This window comes from Glycine soja, chromosome 1 (assembly GCF_004193775.1).
Source record: "Glycine soja cultivar W05 chromosome 1, ASM419377v2, whole genome shotgun sequence".
NCBI classification, from domain to species: Eukaryota; Viridiplantae; Streptophyta; class Magnoliopsida; order Fabales; family Fabaceae; genus Glycine; species Glycine soja.
This window is the reverse complement of record NC_041002.1, coordinates 36,653,420-36,675,469: the sequence shown is the minus strand read 5'-3', so window position 1 is coordinate 36,675,469 and position 22,050 is coordinate 36,653,420. Positions and strand designations below refer to the sequence as shown.

The following is a 22,050-nucleotide window of genomic DNA, read 5'->3' as shown; positions in this document are numbered from 1 at the left end:
AAATAAAAATCCAACCAACGCGAATAACATATGTTTTTAAGTTTGATTGGAATGATTTTTCAATAAAAAATCAAACTAAATTCATGAATATCCCGTATTTATTGCCATCAATTCTATCACTTCTCTCCAGACCAGAAGAGTGATCAGCCTCTTTGGCGTCCTGCTGTCCCCAAAGGGTGTTTTAACCTTCAAGGTTGCGTTTCATCATTTTTCCCCTACGGTCCTATTGCCGTCCCCTGGGGAAATTTCTTTGTTCGCCTATCATTCCTTCTTCAAGATCCTTCATGTTGTGGAAGGTTTTCCACCATATGATGCCCACATATGACAACCTTAAACATAGGGGTTGCTTGTTGCCTCCGATGTACTCTCTTGTGGGAAGTTTAACGAATCCTCTAATCTGATCTTTCTCCAGTGTGAAATTGCTACTAAAATATGGTCTTGGTTACCGTCTAAGTTGAATCTTTTTCTTCACAGGTCTAACTTTTCTTCTTTATTTAATATTTTGCAAAAGGATTGGAGTGGCCAAGCGAGACATAAAATTAATCACAAAATCCAATTTCTCATATCAACCACGTAAAGAGGCATATGTGAAAGTTTTATTGAAAAAAAAGAGTCCGTATAAAAAATTATAATTAAAATCATGGCAAAAAAATATTATATATTGATAATTTATGATTAAATAACAATACAAACTTAAAATAATATGTAAGTACATAAAAAGACTGGACCGACACAAATATTTTTTTTTTTTCTGACTGCAAACTTTTAAACTCAAGCTCAATTGATTTTTTTTTTCTTACTGCAAGCTCAATTCGATTGCTAATGTTTATATAACTTTTTTTTTAACTTATCAACTTAAAAATACTAAATTATGTAGTTAGTGTCTAGTGTCCGTGGTGAGCGGAGTGAGATAGAATTCGAACAGAAATTTCTCAATATTCTCTCGTTGGGGAACACATAATGAAGTGAATGATGAGAGACAGAAAATGCAATACAAGAAAGTGTAGAAGCAGTACAAGATGTAAGGAACTACGCTGAGCAACACAATGATGATCGTTTGCATAATTCAGTCAGGAATACGATATATTAAAAATTAAGTCCTTCTACTAATTCAGCTTTTCCAATTCATAATTCAGGTGCACCCAATAGTATCATCCTATAGCATCCCCCCACAACCTTAGTCCTATATAAGATAATATTATTACTACTAACCCTCTTTCTTCTCATAAATTTACGAGTGTCTTAAGGATAAAATAAATGAAACTTGAGTTTTAGACTTATATAAAAAAAAATTCTGTTAATTTTTATAAAGTAAAAATATTTCATATGTTGAAAAAAAGGACACATTAAAAAAAAATGTTCAATATATAATTTATATTTAAAATAATAATTTTTTTCTTTAAATTTATTTTGAATCTCATTTAATGTTAGGCTCGTCCTATATCAACTTTGATGATAATAATTTTTTTAAAATATCTTTTTAATTCTTATGATTTAAATTTTTTACTTTTATTCTTTATGAAATTATTTTTATGTTTTTAATCTTACGAATTATATTTGTTTTATTTTTTGTTTTTATGACGTTTTAAATAACATTTTTTTACAGTTCAAATTATTATTTAAAGTGTTTTAAGCATTAAAAAAATAAAATTGTAAGGACAATAAATTAAAACAACTTTAAATTGAAAAGATTAAAAATATATTTAATTTTTTTTTTCAAAAAAATTTGGGTACGTAATATATGTTGTTCAATTTGACAAGTATTGGTTATAACTTTAACGTGCCAAAAGATTCAAAACCATTTCCCATGATCTGTGGGTTGCTCCACATCTTTTTCCCTCGATATTAGTGGAATTCGGGATTGGATAAAGGGAAAGGTTAATTTGGATCCAAAATTGACCACTCAAAGCTGTCCAAGAAAACAAACACCGATGGGAAACGGAAACTAAATTAGATCAGATATTTCATGCTATTGACAACAGTCTTTTCTTCTTTCTTTCTTCTGTTTTTTGTGCTTTTATCGTTAAAATGGTTTGATAAGATTATAGATATACAACTAGGTTAACTTTCTCCTTACATGAGTATTAAATTTATATTTTCAATTTATAAAAGTATTTTTTATATTATTTAAATTTTTAAATATTATTAATTAATTAGTTTAAATTTTAATAAATATATATTAGTAGATATGTTAATATATATTTAAATATATTTTTATATACACATATGTTTCAGAATGATTAAGAATATCGACTTAGGTAGAAGCTTTTTGATTTAATATTGTCTTGTATGTTTTATTTTGTCATTTTTTTTAAAAAAAGAAGAAGTTAATTTTATTCATTTTTTGTCTGCACACTTTATTTGGGATAAAAGAAATTGAGTAAAATTATTTAATTATAATAGAATTTTGTGCTTTCCCTATTAAATATTTATTATGGTTTTCACCTATATTTTTCTATTTTACACTTGTTGTTAATGGCATAGTTTCAACATTTTAGATATATCATAATTAATAAATAAAATATTTTATTTATTAATTTGATCACATGATAATTTATTATTGTAATTATAAAAACTATTCCAGAAAAACTAATAAATTAATTAAGGTATTATATAAAATAAAAATTCATATAAGATTTAACAATTTAATCAAATCAAATATATACTCATGGTAATTTTCTTAATTGTTTATATCATTTTGTCAAATTTTCTATAGATAGTTTTTTGTTCCAAAGTAATTAAAACTCAAAAATTAAAAAGGAGAAAAAATCACAAGTAGAATGATAAAAAATTGTTTGATTTAATTAACCTACAAAAAATAGTAATATGTCTTTTATTAAATAAATTTTGAAAATAAATATACTTAATAAATTGATTAATTACCAATCAAACACTATTAATTTAGTAAATATATATATATATATATATATATATATATATATATATATATATATATATATATATATATATATATGGAGGAAAATAGCTTAGTTAGGATTTTAAGTGAAACTTATAAGGAAGAAGATGATCATTGTTAGGGAGTAGAGGATAAGTGTCTTGTTTTGAGGACAAGGTAACCTCCTTTCACTACTAATTTCTATTGAAATTCTTCTTACCCTTTTCATTTCCATTCATGGTTTATTTATACATGATTCATAATTGTCTGGTAGTGGAAATAAGGAAATCATAAAGCACTAATATCTTCCTAACAGAATTGCACTAGTAACTTCCTAATAGAATTGTTTTTTTTTTTTACAGAACCATTCATAACAAATTTTGTTATAACCTACCCCTAGTGCTAAGTGTTGTAGTCCTTCAAATAAGTGGGTCTCGAAACATTCCTTTTGGGCCTGGTAGGTGCTACTGGTATTGCTAGCATTACCCACCTCTGGAAAATCAACCTTGTCCTCAAGGTTGTAAGGGACTGCAAGTGTGTCTGCTATGTAGCGACACAACTCCTCGTTACCTACCCTATTTGTTTGGGCAACAACCCAACGAAAATCACCATTTAAATGATATTTTTCATGAGCTCGTGCATCTTCTCAATTTCTGCAATTTCTGCTCTTTCATTGGACTTCTTTACATCAATATAACCAGCTACTACGACAAGGTTGACCAGTTCCCTCAATATGTTGTTCTTACCAAAGCATTCTACCAATCCAATTATGTTTTTCACTTTGTCTAACCTTGCCATGGAGAAAATTACGGGCTTTGACTTGTCTTTCAATGAACCAACGCATTCATTAGTCTGCTCAGGATCAAATAACAACTTTTCAATTGAACTATGTAGGGCTATAAGCCTGTTCTGCTTTTCAGAGTATGGGAAATATGTTGACATATCAACTCCAAGAGAGACAATATTGAACTTGGGATTAAAACATCAATGCCATGGATAACCCTATAGAGCCCGGGAAGATAAAACTAGTGTGGCTCTCATACTGCCTGACAGTATTTTTTGTTCCTGTAATCTCCTGGTATGTACTGGTGATTGTAAAATCAACATTATATCCGGCTATTAGGTCAAAAGTAAATTGGCATGAAAAGTGGGATATATCCTCAAATTTCTTCCAATATAAATATGACTTTAGATATTTTGTCTTCTCAAGTGCATGTGTGATTGTGCACCGAGTAACTCCCATTTTATAAGCCAATAAAGATGCAACAAGATTCCCATCACTGTAATTTCCAATGATAGAAGTAGGATGCCCTTGTAACTCAGCAACAATTTCACTTGCAACAGCTTCTACATAAGTCTCTAGATAAGTCCACACAAGAAACCTTGAGTTCCATTTACTGAGAGTTCCTAACTCTGATCTGAATTGAACTCGCAAAATATGAGTATGGTCAGTACCACTAACTCTTTCTAACCGCTGGTTGCATGTTGTCCCCTTTGCATTGGCTATTAACCTGGTAAAAATTAGAATTCTAGGAGTGAAATCAAGCCCTTGTTTCTTGATCTGAAGGAGCATCTCATTTTCAAGGGCACACACTTGATCTAGTATATAAACAACTTGGCCACCAATGTCAGGCAAACCCAAGACATTGGCTTGTCCAAAGTAGCCATGAGGAGATAATATAGCAACGTTGAATACCATTGGCTCTCTCCCAAGAAAAGTCTCTAGTGCATAATGATCAGGAGCCTGAAGAAAATCCAGGAACAGATGCATCATTTCCAATACCTGTTCAATAGTATCACCCCAACCTCTCTCAAAATCCATTCCTTGTAATACATATTCAAACTCTGAATAGAGTGTATCACTAGCAAGTTTAGAAAGATAATCCTTGGTCATGGCTAATGCAGACTGAAGATTGGAAAAGGTTTGTACTCTATCATTTATCATTAGAGTATGACCCTTGTATTTGTGAGCTTGGAGGGAATCAAGCAAAGGTTGCAAGGAATCTTTGGTGCGAAACATAATTGGTGAGAGGTGGCGATTAAGAAATTGGACACCATTGCCAATGGATGCGGAGTGGAATGGGCAAGGAAATGTGGCATTAAATGGCTCAAAGTCAAGCTCCAATACAAAATTGTCATTAATCTTTCCATCGACAAGTTCTTCTTGAAGCTGAGATATTCAGAAATGCTTAATTGCTCCAGGCTGAGGTCAGAGACATTAACACAAACATATTCCCAAACACCAGGTCTTGGACGAACTGGTATTGCCACAAAAGAAGGCAAAAATATGACATCCTTCAAACAAAACAACAAGTCCCTGGAGTTGAATTCTAAAAAAGTGTCCTCAGTTTTCATTGAGAGTAAAGGAAGAAGATGAGTCTCTAGATTCGGTTGAAAACCATCCTGGTTCCCTGTGTGGTAGAGATGAAAGGCTAGTGTGGAAAATGCAGAATCATGAAATGATACAGGATGATGTTGGTGCATTTTTTCAAATACCAACCTAGCAGTGTTGACGTCCCCACATTTCACATACAGAGTTATCAAAGCATTAACCACATCGACATTTGACTTCAAGGTGCACACAAATATCACAACTACGACCTCGCCTGTATCATCAAATAGTTGGCATGCATAAGCTACCCAACCATCAGATAAATGTCACACAACTATAGGGTCACAATTAGCATTGAACAAGTGTGAGCACGGTAACGATTATGGTGACCACCAGAGGGGAAGGTGGGAAAAAACCATGGGAGGAAGAGTTGGCATGGTTGATATGCGTTGCCGCGCCATTGGTGTCGTTGGCATTGCGGAAGCCTTAGGTGACCTTCGGGAGTCATCTGTTGGTGGTGACTTCATGGTGTTCATCGGTTGCAAAGATGTGTTGTCGATGTGGAACAAGATGGCAGTGAAATCGAATCTAAGACTCGGGAGGTCGGTGTCTATGTTCTGTGGCTCCATCGTTATGGTCTCCACAAGTGGGGGGTGATTTGGGAGAAGATGGAGTGGGTGTGAGAACGGATAGCCAGTCAAGGATGATGTCGAGCTTGACGGTCATCTCCAAAGTCTTGGTGATCATAGTGGATAGGTTCTGGGTGAGGTGGTACACAGCCTCTTCAACGCGTCCATGGTGGTTTGGTGGCTGTAATGAACGGGCATGGTCAAAGACAGGGGGCAGTCGTCATGGGCGGCAGGTCGAACCAAATGTTAGGGAATAGAAGATAAGTGTCTTGTTTTGAGGACAAGGTAACCTCCTTACATTACTAATTTCTACTGAAATTATTCTTACCCTTTTCATTTCCATTCATGATTTATTTATACATGATTCATAATTGTCTAGTAGTGGAAATAAGGAAATCATAAAGCACTAATATCCTCCTAACAAAATTGCACTAGTAACTTTTTAACAAAATTGTTATTTTTTTTCCAGAACCATTCATAACAAATTCTGTTATGACCTACCCCTAGTGCTAAGTGTTGCAGTCCTTTAGATAAGTGGGTCTCGAAACATTCCTTTTGGGCCTGGTAGCTGCTGCTGGTATTGCTATCAATCATCTCCAACGAAATAATCGTAAAGTTAAAAGGAAAGCCATGGAGGGTAAGGGTGATTAGGTCATGGCGGATGGAGAGGATGAAGGAGAGGAAGATGACTCACAAAAATAAATTGCTAATGAACAGAAAGGTTGTTCCTTTCTCTGCTTTTCACAAGAGATGCTTTTGGAAACTTGATTCTGAAACTCCACCCCCTCCTATTTCGTAGGAGGATTTAGAAAGGTTTCAGGAAGTTCCCATTAAGATGAGGAGTTCAGTGACTGGTGCAAACCATCGAAGGGTTTCTTAATGGTGATTGTTCTTGCTTAAAGAGCGGGTTTCCGATGTTGGAAGCAAAATTAAAACATGATTGGGCTAAAAAGGGTGCTATTAAGATCATCGACGTCCCAAGGGATTATTATCAAGTTTTGTTTACTTTAGATGAAGACTACAACCATGCTCTAATGGAGGGTCTTTGGATAGTGGGGATCACTATATTATGGTACAGCGTTGGAGACCATTTTTTCTAGCTAATACTAGTGTGGCTCGATGTTTGGCTATGTGGATTCGAGTCTAGAATTGCCGATTGACTCTTCAATGGTCAGTTCCTTTGGAGATTGGGTTCCACTCTTGGTGTGATGCGAAAAATTGATAAGGAAAAATTGATTTAGGCAAGGGGAAGATTTAGGAGAATTTGTGTGGAAATCAACCTTGATAAGCCATTGCAACCCAAGATCATTTCGAGGGTATCTTTTGAATTTTCAATATGAAGTATTGCATGCAATATGTTTCAGTTGTGGTAATTATGGCCACGGGGAGAACAATTGCATGGAGAAAAAATTGAATGAGAATGCACCACAAGGTACGTCCATGGAGCTGCTCAACAATGTTTAGATTTTGGTGGTTCGACGACGAAAGACAAGGAGGACATTACGGAGGAGCAGCCACCAATAATGAAAACAGTTAATATGGAGGCAATTACGAGAGATAATTATGGAGTGAGTAATGATGATTCAAAATTATATAGTCCTTGGCTTATTGTTTAGGAAAACTGTGCGTAAAGGAGGGGATAAAGGTTTTGGTGCAAGTGAATCCGCTAAAATTGTGGGAAGATTAGGAGTGGATTCAGTTTTTAAAAAAGTAGGTTCTTGATTTAATGTGTTGAACCCTGCACGTGAGGAATTGGAAGGGTCAGCATGTGCTGTGGAGGAACAAGCCAAAGTACTGAAGAGTGTGAAGTTAGATGCGAAAGGGAACGCTCATGAGGCCTCGAAAAATAATAAAGGCTTTGTTGTTAACAAAAAATGGGGTGTTAAGTTAGTTTATGGAGAAGGCAACAAGTGGTAAGAATATGTGAACAAAAATAAGAGCCTATTACTATAGGTTCTAGGTTAGTCTTTGGGAATTGCTTTTTGCACCAACATTTTTCTTGTGTAGCCAGCAATTTTTGTAAATTCCAAAACTATCCCATGCTAACTTCTTCTTCTTCCTTTTCCTTCTTCACGCACCATTCATTTTTTTCTTTGCATTCATTCTCGTGAGAGGTGCTTGTTCATTGTTGTGTCTGTTTTGGTCGAGACACATTAGTTACAGTGGTTCGTTGGCTAGTGGTGGTGGTTGGTGTAACTGTTAACAGTGAAGGTACATTGAGTTTTTTTTTGCAACTTCGATATAGTTTTATACGGATTTGTAATCCGTATAAAACTTACGGATTAACAATTCATAATTCATATATAACTTATGTATTGACAATTCGTAATTCGTATATAACTTACAAATTAACAATTCGTATGTTTTTTATGGATTGACAATCCGTAAGAACCATACGAATTGTCAATCCGTAAGAAATATATGGATTGACAATCCATAAAAACCTATTTTTTTAAAAAAAATTATTTTTTTTAATATAATTAGTTTTATTATTTATAATATATTTAAATACATATAGTTTCATAATTTGTACCTTTTAGTTTTTATAGTTTGAAAGCGATATTTATTTTAAAATAATTTACACTTTTATTTTATTTTAGTCGTTTTATTTTAAAAGTGAATGTTTTAATCCTTATAATTTTATGAATTACAATTAACTACAAAAATATTTACAAGTAATTTGCAAGTAATTTATCGCAACATAATTTGTAATAAAATAGTTGATATTTATAACTAATTTATAGGTAATTATTTATGTATATTTTTTTTGTAGCAAGGACTAAAAGGTAAGTCCCAAAAGAGTTGGTATTTTTTTTGGTAGCTAGTACCAAATGAGTATTTAAACATTTATAATATTTGTGTAAATATTATTAAGTTAACTGTTTTATGCAAGTAAAAAAAAACTAATAAAATTGTGTCATATGTTAGTTTATGCAAGTCTAAATTTTAATATATATGCTTATCAATTTTAATTTATCATATTATTTATTGTAGTAAAAAAAATTAAAAAATTTGTGTTATGGTGTCGTTGGGGGTCGTTTGTTTGTCATTGATTTTTTTAATGTTTTGTTAAGATGAGCGAAGATCAGTGGATATATGACAACATAATGTCCGAAGAAGTTAAGACGAATGAAGAAAATGAAGAGGAACCTGTTGTATTTCAACATATTGATTGTTCTGATGCCTTCAATACTTCTCAGGTATTTTTTTTAAAGTAAGTAAATGAATGTCCCTTGAAGACTAACCATGTATTATCTCTTTTGTAGGTGTTTGCTACCCATGATGATGTTTTGCATTAGGCTCGCTTTGTTGCGTATGTATTGGTTTTATGACACTGATTATGAGGTCAGACACAAATACTGAAATTATAGGAAGGACCTAATTTGTTTTAATTGGTTGTGAAAGGAGTGAAAAATATAGGGTCAGGAAGAAAGATTTAGTATAGACAGTTACTGACAGTAGAAAATATGGGTGTCCCTTTAAGCTGCGAGCAGAACCAGTGGTGTGAGATGAAGGATAGACATCCATATGCTGGTCGACTGACTAAAGATGAGGCAATTATTATAGGTGATATGACAAAGTCAATGATCAAACCAATAAATATTGTTCTAACATTAAATGAGCATTATGCCAACAGTTATACAACAATGAAATAAGTATACAATGCAAGATATGCATATGTTTCTTCTATAAGAGACAATAATATTGAAATGCAACAACTAATGAAGCTTTTTGAACGAGATCAGTATATTCATTGACATAGATTGAAGGATGAAGATGTTGTACATGATATATTTTGGAGTCATCCTAATGCAGTCAAATTATCCAATGTCGATAATTTGGTATTCTCATAGATAGTACCTGCAAAACAAACAGGTACAGGCTGCCGTTACTTGACATTGTTGGTGTGACACCAACATGGATGACATTTTCAGCTGCTTTTGCCTATTTGGAAGGAAAACGTTTAAATAATGTTGTTCGGGCTCTAGAACGACTTCAAGGTATTTTTCTGAGACGTGATGCACTCCTTGGAGTCATTGTTACTGACAGATATTTAACATGTTTGAAAACTGTTTTCCCCGAGTCTACCAATCTGTTGTGTCGGTTTCATATTCATAAGAATGTGAAGGCAAAATGTAAAACCCTTGTTGGTAAAAAAAAATGCATGGGATTATGTCATGAAAGCTTAGGGCAATTTGGTGGATTGTCATTTTGGGCAAGAGTTCGATGACTGTCTTATGAAGTTTGAAATTACTTACTCACCATGACCAATGTTTGTTGACTATGTGAAACAAACATGGTTGATTCCCCATAAAGAAAGATTTGTTAAAGCCTGGACGAATAAGGTGATGCATTTAGGAAACACAACAACTAACAGGTATGAAAATTGTAAATATATTTTGGTGTTAGGGTTTAGGTTCCAATGGATAAAAATAATTTTTTTGTTTACTTGTTTGTGTATTTCAAATGCAGGGTTGAATTTGCTCATTGGGCCTTAAAAGGGACTACTGCAGAATAGCCTTGGAGACCTATGTAGTGTTTAGGAAGTCATGAACAACATGATCATGCTGCAACACACTAAAATTAAGGCATCTTTTAAGACAAGCACTCATGTGGTTGGACATGTTTCTAATGTTACCTTATACAAGAAACTACTTGGCATGATATTAAGGTATGCTTTAAACTAGATTACTGTTGAGTTTGATCATGTACATTATGCTGGCAAAAATAGTTCTTGTTATGGATGTATAATGAGAACTACTCACAGTCTTCCATGTGCATGTGAGCTATCTAGATATGTTGTTGGTACCATACCACTTGACACAATCCATAGGTTTTGGCGGAGGCTAAGTTTTACAAACCAAGGTTTATCTGATCCCAAAGTCAGCATAACCGAAGAGATGGAAACCATATCCAAGTGGTTTGAAGAGCTTGATGTATGTGGAAAAGTTACTCTAAAGAGTAAACTTTGGAAAATTGCCTACCTTGATCTAAATTTCACGTTTGGTCTTCTAGAAAAGGTGAAAGCAAAAGGTGCTGAAAAGAAATCGATGACCAAACATCAAAGATCACCGAAGCGTGATCTGTCTTAATGAGAGTGTAATATCCCATTTTTTCGTATATAAATTAAAATAACTTTTATTTAAAAATAAATAGAGTTTTAGAAAAATATTGAGATTTTTATAAATAAATAAAAAAGCAGAAATAACTTTATTAAAATAATGATTTAAAGGAAAATAAAAATGATATTTTATTTATTCATTTGATAGGAAATAAAATAGAGTATTTGTTTATAAAATAATAAACAAAGAAAAATAGAGTAAATAATAGGCTGTGAGTACCCTAAATATAAATAGAGGCGTCTTAGGTCAGTTTCAGATGGACGATACTTCCTACGCCTCTTTTTCCTCGCAATTTCGTTTTTCCTTCACCTCCTCCCAAAATCCTCTCTTTTTTCTGCATACCACCAAACCTGTCTCAGAAAAACGATGATCTTTGACTTATTCACCGTTGGATCTTCGTGAAATTTGGACACCAGGTTCGGAAAATCATCTGTGAACATTCTCACCGTTGTTAATTATGTAAATATGTTGGAAATGAGAGAAATACCCTTTGTAGAGTAGCTTTTTCTTTTCCAACAGAAACCCAAAACTGTCTCGGTAAAACAACGATCCCGGACTTGTTAACCGTTGGATTGTCGTGAAATTTGGATATGTGGTTCGCGATTCATTTCCTCACATCTTTGCCGTTGGGATTTGTAAAATAACTTCTTGGGGGGATAATTACTCATCGTACATAAACAATGGAATGGAGGCTTCAATCCCTTCTTCTTCTCTTTAATGTTTGGGAACCCTATCAGAGCAGTCAGAGGAAAAACTTGAGGAATCTTAGGAAACCACTAGAGATTCCACTATTGCTATCACAATACACATGTGAGTCCGCTTAGAGATAAGAGATGTTTATCGCAGTTGGGGTTAGAATGAACATGTGTAGGGGTTCTTAAAGGATCAAATTGAGGTTTATTTTGGGATGTTTATTGCATTGAAATTCTTCTTGTATGATTATGTGAAATTGTTTGAGGGGTTTTACTCCCCATGGATTGAGAAATATTTTTGTATAATTTGTTGTGTCTTGAATAAGATTAGCCTAATAAATAGTTATATTGAGATTATGAAATTATGATTGAAATTGTATATAAGTGATAAATTGAATATATGATGAATTGTAGAATAATATATTACTTTGAGATTATAATATTGTTATGGAGATTGAGTATAATTTTGGATCGAGTGGCCTCAGAATAATTAAGAAGGGGGGGTTGAATTAATTATTCCTAAACCTTTACTAATTAAAAATTTACTCTTCTAAGGCTTTTACTAAGTTGTTAAGAGAATAAGGAGTAGAATAGAAACTTAACATAAAGTAAAAGCGGAAATTAAAATGCACAACGGAAAGTAAAAGAGTAGGGAAGAAGGAGATAAACACACAAGAGTTTTTATACTGGTTCGACAACAACCCGTGCCTACATCTAGTCCCCAAGCGACCTGCGGTCCTTGAGATTTCTTTTCCAACCTTGTAAAAATCCTTTTACAAGCATAGATCCACAAGAGATGTACCTTCCCTTGTTCTCTTTGAACCTAGTGGATGTACCCTTCACTAGAACTGATCCACAAGAGATGTACCCTCTCTTGTTCTCAGTCAAACCCAAGTAGATGTACCCTCTACTTGTACCACAAAGGATGTACCCTCCAATGTGTTAAGACAAAGATCTCAGGCGGTTAAACCTTTGATACTTTGTGCATGGGGATACAAAAGAATTCTCAGGCGGTTAGTCCTTTGAACACTTTTGTATTAGGGAAAGGGAAGAATCAAAAGAATTCTCAGACTGTGTCATTTTGAATTCTTTGACAAGGGAGAAGGGAGACACAAAAGAATTCAGGTGGTTAGTCCTTTGTTCTTTTGGAAAAGGGAGAAGAGAGACACAAAAAAAATTCAGGCGGTTAGTCCTTGGCGAATTCTTTTTGGCAAAGGGAGAAGAGATGAAAAGATGAATAGCACAAGTATTCAAGGTTTAGAAAACTAGAAAAATTTGGAAAGCTTTTTGGAACAATGAAGAAGAAGAAGTTCAAAGAGATTTAGGGCTTGTAAAAGATTGATTGAATAAGTGTATTGAAAAGCAAATCAAAGCCTTGCTTTTATAGACTCTTCATGTCTGGCCAAGAGGACCATTTAGAAGAGTTATAACTTTTAGAAAAACTTAAAACCAATTTGAAAAAGTCAAAAACCTTTTGAAGAGTTACATCTTTTGATTTATTCAGAAACAATCACTGGTAATCGATTACCAAATCAGTGTAATCGATTACACAAGGCTTAAAGGATGTGACTCTTCACATTTGAATTTGAATTTCAACGTTCAAAGGCACTGGTAATCGATTACCAAAACATTGTAATCGATTACAACTTTTTGAAATTAATTGGAACGTTGTAAATTCAGTTTGAAAACTTTTTCAAATCCATTTTGCTACTGGTAATCGATTACAATAATCTGGTAATCGATTACAATAATCTGGTAATCGATTACCAGAGAGTAAAAACTCTTTGGTAAACATGTTTTGAGAAAAATCCATGTGCTACTCAGTTTTTGAAAAATCCTTTTCATACTTATCTTGATTAAGTCTTCTCTTGATTCTTGAATCTTGAATCTTGATCTTGATTCTTGAAGCTTAATGATTGAATCTTGATTCTTGAATTCAACTTTCCTCTTGAATCTTGAAGTGTTCTTCAACTTTTCCTCTTGAGTCTTGAATTGTTCTTGGTTCCGTCTTGAACATTTTGAACTCATTCTTTGATTTACCTTTGAGCTTTTTGTCATCACCTTTGTCATCATCTTTTGTTATCATCATTGTTATCATCAAAACATCTGTGAATCATTCTTTATTCACCATGAAGCTTTGCTTCTACATATAAGTTCAAAGTTGAATATGTTAAATTGCGAGATACACGTAAACGTAAGATGGTCGATTGTGACATAATGAGATGTGAAGTTGTGAACATGAGTTTTAGTTTTGAATAAGTGTGTGGTTAACACTTGATGTGACATATGTTGTGAACTGTGAATTATACAATAACCCAACCAGTGTTTATCTTGAGGAAAATGTTGATGTGCAGTGTTAAAGGGAAAATGTAGGTTTCCTAGTTAGGAACTAGTGTTAAATTGTAGTGCAATGTGTTAAACGTGTTTGAAATACAAGTGTAGGATTGTGGGTATTGTATAATTCATGAGCAGTGTCTGCTTATAATTTTATTGTTGAAATTGAGTATAAGTACAAAGTTGAACATGTGTTAATTTGTGAGATACATGTAAACCTATGATGGTGGATTGTGACATTATGAGATGTTAAATTGTGAGCATGATATTTGGTTGTGAATAAGTGTGTGTGTGTTTAACACTTGATGTGACAATAATTGTGTTGTGAGCTGTGAATTATACAATAACCCAACCAGTGCTTATATTGAGAAAAATGTTTATGCGCAGTGTTAAAGAGAAAGTGTATGTTCCTAGTTAGGAACCAGTGTTAAATTGTAGCGCAATATGTTAAACGTGTTTGAAACACGAGTTTGAGGTCATGGGTATTGTATAATTCATGAGCAGTGTCTGCTTGCAAAAAAATTGTTTGAGGGGTTGGACCTGAATCAGGAAGGTGAGGCCCTGACGAATTCTTTGGAGTTTAGGCTTTGGGGGTAAAGACACTCGGTTTGAGTGCTCCTTTAAGCCTATATTGATCCCATATGATTGGAGCATTCTCACAAAATGGAGTGACCCTGACTGGTCACCTTATGATTTTACTTAGTGAGAGTGACCTGACATACCAATTGTGTGGTGTGTCTTGTTATGTACTCCTAAGCGCCCCAGGGTGGTTTTTCACTGACATGGTACCACATTGCATGTAGGCTTGAGTCTTAGTATAATTGTTGCATAATGCTTGCTAATTGTTTATTATGAAATTGATGAGTGTTATTGCGTCTTGACTCAAGTGTTTGATTCATGTGTAATGTGATTAGTGATTTAAAAACGAATTTTAAGGATAAAGTGATGAAGTGATGTGGGTTGTATTAAGTTGAGTTATGTTATAAATATTTCCATAATTTATTTTGATTACGTCTTGTTTATTTGTTTTTCTTTTTGTTTTTTTTGTGTGATAACTCACTCCCTATGTGCTATTTGTGTTTGGATCCTGTGATGATCTCGAACTTTGTGTTTGTGGGAGCAGATGACTAGGTGGATGACTTTAAAGAACCTCGTGCCAGAGGACGTTTGGACACAATGCTCTGATAGGATGTGACATTGGGGATGAGTTTTTATTTTAATTGCATGATGTTATTTTATTTTATTTTACCTCACTAATTTAACAAATTTTTTTTTGTAAACTTTGACGGCCTTGTTTTGAGCCGAATATGTTTTTAATAAGTCTTATTTGGTAATAGTGAAGTGAATGTGAACATTTTATCCACATGAATTTGTTGATAAATATTTTTATATGTTTTATTTATTTATATGTATGTCAGGGTAGAGGGTGTCACAGAGAGTATGTGGATGCATCGCATTCTATGAAAAATAGCAATTCCTCAGTCAAATGGGCTGCATCATAATTTGAACAACCAAAACCAAGAAGGAACATGCCCATGTTGGATCAATTTGATCCATGCATTCATAATTTCATTGAAAACATTGTCGATGTCAAACTTGATGGTAATTGTGGATATCGTGCAATTGCTGCCTTATTAGGTATGGGTGAAGATTCATGGTCTTCGGTTTGTAACCATTTGCTTAAAGAACTTGCAAAATGGTTTCATGAGTATATCAACCTGCTTGGTGGCATAGACAGATTTGAGGAGTTAAAGTGGTCGCTACTTGTTGATGGATTATCCATGGTATATAAGGTTTTTGTTATGTCTTGATGGATTAATTTTGCTTTTAATAACTCTAATTAAAATTGTTACGTGCAGGTTACCATGGATAAGTGGATGAATATAACCGGCATGGGTTATGTGATTGCATTAAGGTATAATGTCATCCTTGTTTCTCTTTCTCTTCAACAAAGCATGACATTTTTTCCTCTTAGAAGTCAACCACCAAGAGATTGTTCTGTGATCATTTTGAATGTGTATGTGCCTATGCAACAAGTAATTCTAAAAGACAGTTGTTCTTTACCGCTAGCAGCTTTGTTATGGTCAATACATTTTTATTATCATGCAAAGCAGTGACCTATACCTTATATTAGTAGAATGCAATAGTATACAAATTTGATGAGGTTGACAACACACTTTGTTGATTTAGGATTGGTGTATAGGGTTTAGGTCTTAAGGCTTGGTGCTCAGAGTTTATGGCTTACCTAGGGTAAGTGTTAGAGTTGATATATTTCACTGTTAGGTTGTATGGGTTAGGGCTAACTGAATTCACTGTTTAGGGTTTACTTAGTTAAGAGTTAGTTGTTAGGGTTTAAGTCGTAGTTACGTCAGGGTTTAGGGTTTATGGTTGATGGTCTAAGGCTTATGGTTTAGTTAGTTAATGAGTTAGGGTTTAAGGTTACTTATTTTAGGGTTTATGGTTTATGGATTTTGTGTATAAGGTTTACTTATTTTACGAATTAGGGTTTAACATATTGTAGTTAGGTCAATAACTTAATATTCACATACTACATAAACACAAATTAAAACCTTAGTCATGACATACTTGGTTGTCAAATAATAGCAAATACTAAACATTGTTCAGGAATATTGCATACATATTTGCTATACAAGTTAATCAATCCCAAGAATCTTCATGTGTCCGATGTATGCCGCCTTCTTCTTATTGAACATAAACATTATGTTTCTTAATGACACCCCTAGCAATTCTCAGGCACTCTTTGGTCAGAGTGTATGCTTCAGTTCCAACAATAATCGTCCTCATGTTGATCAAGTGTTCCAACCTTTCTATTATCCGTTGGCAAGCGTCCTATTACATTGAAAACAAGGTAAAAAGTAATTATTGAATGCATGACACATAAAATGAGTAACAGTGAATTCAAATTATATTATACCACTGCATGTCGAGGCATGTCTACATCAGTAGGTGCAGGTGGTTTAGGCATAGTTGTTGCATTGATGGACTACTAAGGAGGATCTGGTACAATAAATGTATCATCATGCACGACAGGTGGATGTCTAGGAGGATCCACATGCTACGTTAGACTTGTGAAGGGATGAGATAACATATAGAACCACTCCATGTAATCTGCTGCACATTGTCTAGGAGCAATACAAAATTGTCCCATCGGTGTAAGGTATTCAGAAAATTTAATCCATCTATCATCAATCTCCTCTATAGATAAAGATGGAGTAGCAAGGTGTGGAGGAATGATTTGCACTTAACCAAATTATTGCATTACCCTCTCTGGTCGGTGTATCACAATACATGAACCCTATCTAATTTGTCTGGAAAATAACGAGATGAGCTCAAATTCTCTGTATGAATGATGATCACCATAAGGAATCTAGCAGACAACATCGACCATCAATCTATCCAAGTGCTTACGATATGTTGACCCCGATAATTCTTTCCCAGACTTCCATCGACAAGCACATGGAAGTACGGAAATGTCATAGATCCAACACCGCATATATTTAAAAAAACAAAAAAAAATTCTAATCAATTGTAAATATAAACTATAAAATTAATAATTGAAGTTAAACAAAATTATAATTACATGTAGCAATGTGATATATCCGGCAAGTTGCATGGCAGAATTCTTTGTCGCATCATTCAAATTGTCATAAATATGGACTAGTGTAGCCGCTCCCCATGAATAGCTTCCATATTAGCTGAGGTCACGAAATGCGTCCAAGAATACCACATGCACGTGTGTGACACTCTTATTAGCAAACAATGTGCAACCTACTAGATGCAATAAATATGCTCGAGCTGCTACGGTCCACTGTCCCGCGTCACATTTTCTACGATAAATGTCTCGCAACCAGGCTAGCCGAACATATGCCCCTCTGGTTTGCAATGTCTCATCTTTTGCTTCTTGTGTATTGACTTCAAGAAACTCAACTATTAAGTCCATGACTTGGTCTACATCAAGATCATCGAAAGTATGGAAGGCGCCTATAATGGGTAGATATAACAACAATGCCACATCATCGAAGGTGATAGTGACCTCTCTTACTGGAAGATGGAAACTACTAGTTTCCTTGTGCCACCTCTCCACAAAAGCAGATATAAGTCCCCTATCACTAGTGTTCAAGGAACATGCAATCAGATGACTTAATCCTATGGCATTTATTGTGCCTTCAACTCTGGTGCAGGCATTCCAAATTTTTGTACCTTCCTCCCATGAGAGACCAACTTAAACTTAGGACGCTCTTGAAAAAAATAAAATTAATTAATTTAGGTTAAATGAAAAATAGTTATTCAAATATTATATAATTCAAGTAATAAGTACCTCTCTTGCCCAAACTGTGGCGGCCACATGATAAACATAATTCATCAAAACTAATGTACCGTGGCTCCTGCTTGGAAAATCCTGTGTATCAGCACGTATATCATCAGCAACTGGCTCCTGAGGCTGCTCATGAACCTCGTCAGCTGGATGATCCACACGCTCAACATCCTCAACAATAGCTACAACTTCTTGTTGTCTACGTGTAGATGTTGTCGACCTTTAACGCTGATGGGCTTCTTCCGCATCACCATTAACTTGTCTCCCTAAGGCTCTTCCTATAACATTGTCTAAAGCCCGAACCATAATCTATGAATTTAAATAGAAATAACAATTAATGTCATCGTTCATATAATAGTTGAATTTCATAAACTAACTAACAAATTGACTAATAAATAAATTTTATTTAAAAGATTTAAAAATTACTATTTAATAGTTCATAAATAAATATTTTATTATTTTTTAATACTTATATATATATATATATATATATATTCATAAGTCGGTATAGAAATTCTTTTTTAAAACTTATAAACTTCACACCACTAATTCTAGTTAACTAAAATATTTGATCAAAATCTTAGTACAATTTTATTTTTTTATTTCTAATAAATGACTATTTCATTTTTTTACAAATTAGCATTTTAATACTATTAGTGTTATAATATTTATACGACTATATTTATAAACAAATGAAGAAATTATAATTTTTTATTTCCAAACAGTATTTATATACATATTTAATACTATTAGCGTAATAATATTTATACAACCATATCAATAAAAAAATTTGTCATATACAATATTAGCTTTTCTTGTCTAACTAAATTGTAAAATATATACTTATAAAAGATTGGAATTTTTTTATTTAAAAAATTTATAAAAAATATTTTAAATATCAAATATAATTAAATTAATTATATTTTAAAAATAAATAAATAAAAATAATATTTATACATTCATTTTTAAGTAAACAAAATTTGTAAGTGAATTATTTATTGAATAAATTAATTATTAAAAACTAACTTCAAAACACAAATTATAATTAATTAAATAAATACATATTAAAAATATAAATTATTTATTTATAAAGTAATCCTTACGGATTAACAATTCGAATGGATTACATGGATTGACAATCCGTATGGATTATACGGATTGCTAATTCTATGCATTATACGAATTGGAAGTTTGTATAATGCACACGGATTGACAATCTGTATGCATTATATGGATTCCGAATCTGCTATCGAATCTCATTTTTAGGAAACAAAGCAAATTACAGACAAAGGGACTCACGACGACAGCGGTGGTGGAGGACTGGCGGCAACAAGAAAACAGAGGTACCAACGACGTGGTGTTGTCGGTGTGAGAAGAACAAGCAAAAATGAAGAAGAAAGAGCACACCAACACATCGAGGTAGGGTGAGGGAGAGGAGAGGAAGAACTTTTAAATTTTTAAGTGAAGGGCAATTTGGCCACTTCACTTAAAATGCTTGGTGTACAAGAATTTGTTCTAGGTGCACCATGCAATTGCGTTAGTCTTTTCTAAGGGGCCAAAGTCAACAAAAGTGGTTCAATCTTGAAAGAAAAGAATGTAATGAAGGCCTGCGATGCAATCCTACCCCCAAGAGTATTGGATAGAAGACTTCAAGAGGATTGGGCTAGAGATGCTAAAGAAGGCCCTAGGGTTCTCATGAACCTCAGGGTAAATTTCTGAGCCCATGGGCCAAGGTTGGGTCCATTCTTCTTGGTAAATTTTAGAATAGGTTTTTCCTTCTTTTGGGCCTTGTATTTTGGCCATTCTAGTAGTATAGGGTTTTAGCCTTGTATTTCAGGGTATTTTGAGTAGTGTTTGTAGTAGGAACTTTTTTGTATTTTCATGTATTTTGACATGAGGGTGAGCTTAGCTATTATAAGGGGTGTGTATAGCTAAGCTCTAGCTTCTCATGTCAAGGAGGTGAGCTTAGCTATTAGAGGGGTGTATGTAGTTAAGCTCTTGCTTCTCTAGGAATCTTCTCAAGGAAGTTTCTCAAGGAAGCTTCTCAAGGAGTTGAGCTTAGTTATTAGAGGGGTATGTGTAGCTAAGCTCTAGCTTCTCAAGGAAGCTTCTTAAAAGAAGTTTCTTAAGGAAGTTTCTCAAGGAAGCTTCTCATGGAAGCTACCTAGGCTATAAATAGAACCATGTGTAACACTTGTTGTAACTTTGATGAATGAGAAACTTGTGAGAAACACTTCAAAGTTCAACTTCTCTCCCCCTTTTTCTCCATCAATTTCGTGCTCCGCCTCCCCTCTCTCTCTCATTCTTTTCCTCCATTGAAGCTTCCTCTCTAGGCTTCTTATCCAAGGCACTCTTTTGGTGGTGAAACTCCTCCTTCCATGGCTTATTCCTGAGTGGATGGCGCCTTCTCTCACCTCTTCTCTTTTATCTTCCGCTGCATCTCCATGGTGGAAAATCATCATTGAAGGACCTTATTGAAGCTCAAAGATTCAGCCTCCATAGAAGTTTCACAAGGAAGCTTACATCAACCTGTTTGAGCAAGGCTGGTGTGAATTCAAGCTTGGTGATCTAGAAAGATAGAGAAGAAGAGTTGAGATTGATTCAATTCTTACTAGAGACAAGAGAAATCTTTGTGTTTGCTACATCAAATTATTAAAGCATTATGGGAAAAAATGTTATCGTTTCGAATGCAGAAGCAATGCAATTTGTTTATGCTCAGTGATAAAAGAATTATTTCGATGGGGCTTTTACGTCTGGTTAATGGTTTAAAGGAAGCTCTGGTGAAGTGGAAAATATGGAGGTGGTTGCTACTGCCATGGAAACTGAAAATCAAGATCTGGGTCAAACAATTGTTTCTAGGACAGTGATGGTCCCAAATAACAACTAGTTATGATGAATGTTATTTATTAGAACTTTAGGGGTACCTCTAATAAAGGATTTGCAAATCTTATTAAAGATTTAATGAGCGAGTATCATTCTTCAATGATTTTCTTGTTGGAGACTCATTTAAGTGGTCCAAATGCTAAAAGAACTATTAAACATATTAGGCTAGAAGTTTGCTTTATTGAGGAGGCTTGTGGCCAGTGAGAAGGTATTTGATGTCTGTGGAATCCCATGTTGTGTTGTGTTCAGGTGGTGAAAAGTTGATGTAGCTCCATGTGGAGCTTGTAGGCCTTGTATCTTCTTCATCAATGGAGTCTTTTTCTTCTTGAAGATCAATGGCAGCAGAATGGAGAAGGAAGAAAGATGATTGGAGATGCCACTTCAAGGAGAAGATGAGTCAAGAACAAGCTCACCACCATAGGAAGCCATGGATAAGAGCTTAAAGGTAGGAGAAGATGAGTGGAGGGAGAAGGAGAGAAGGAGCATGAAATTTAGTGCCTCAAATGAGGTTTGAACTTTGAAGTGTAATTCTTAAATGATCAAAGTTGAAAAAATGCACACACATGACCTCTATTTATAGCCTAAGTGTCACACAAAATTGGAGGGAAATTTGAATTTCTATACAACTTTCACTTGAATTTGAATTTGAATTTGAATTTGTGGAGCCAAATTTAGGAGCCAAATTTTCACTAATTATGATTAGTGAATTTTAGTTATGGTTCAGCCCACTAATCCAAGATCAAGTCCAAGATTCTCCACTAAGTGTGCTTAGGTGTCATGAGGCATGTAAATCATGAAAGACATACACAAAGTGTGATTATATAA

General features: G+C 34.0%; 1 pseudogene; it reads right to left on the bottom strand.

Moving 5' to 3' along the window:
• Window positions 1-3,130: 3,130 nt before the first annotated feature.
• Window positions 3,131-6,255, bottom strand: LOC114415281 (annotated as a pseudogene).
• Window positions 6,256-22,050: the final 15,795 nt, after the last annotated feature.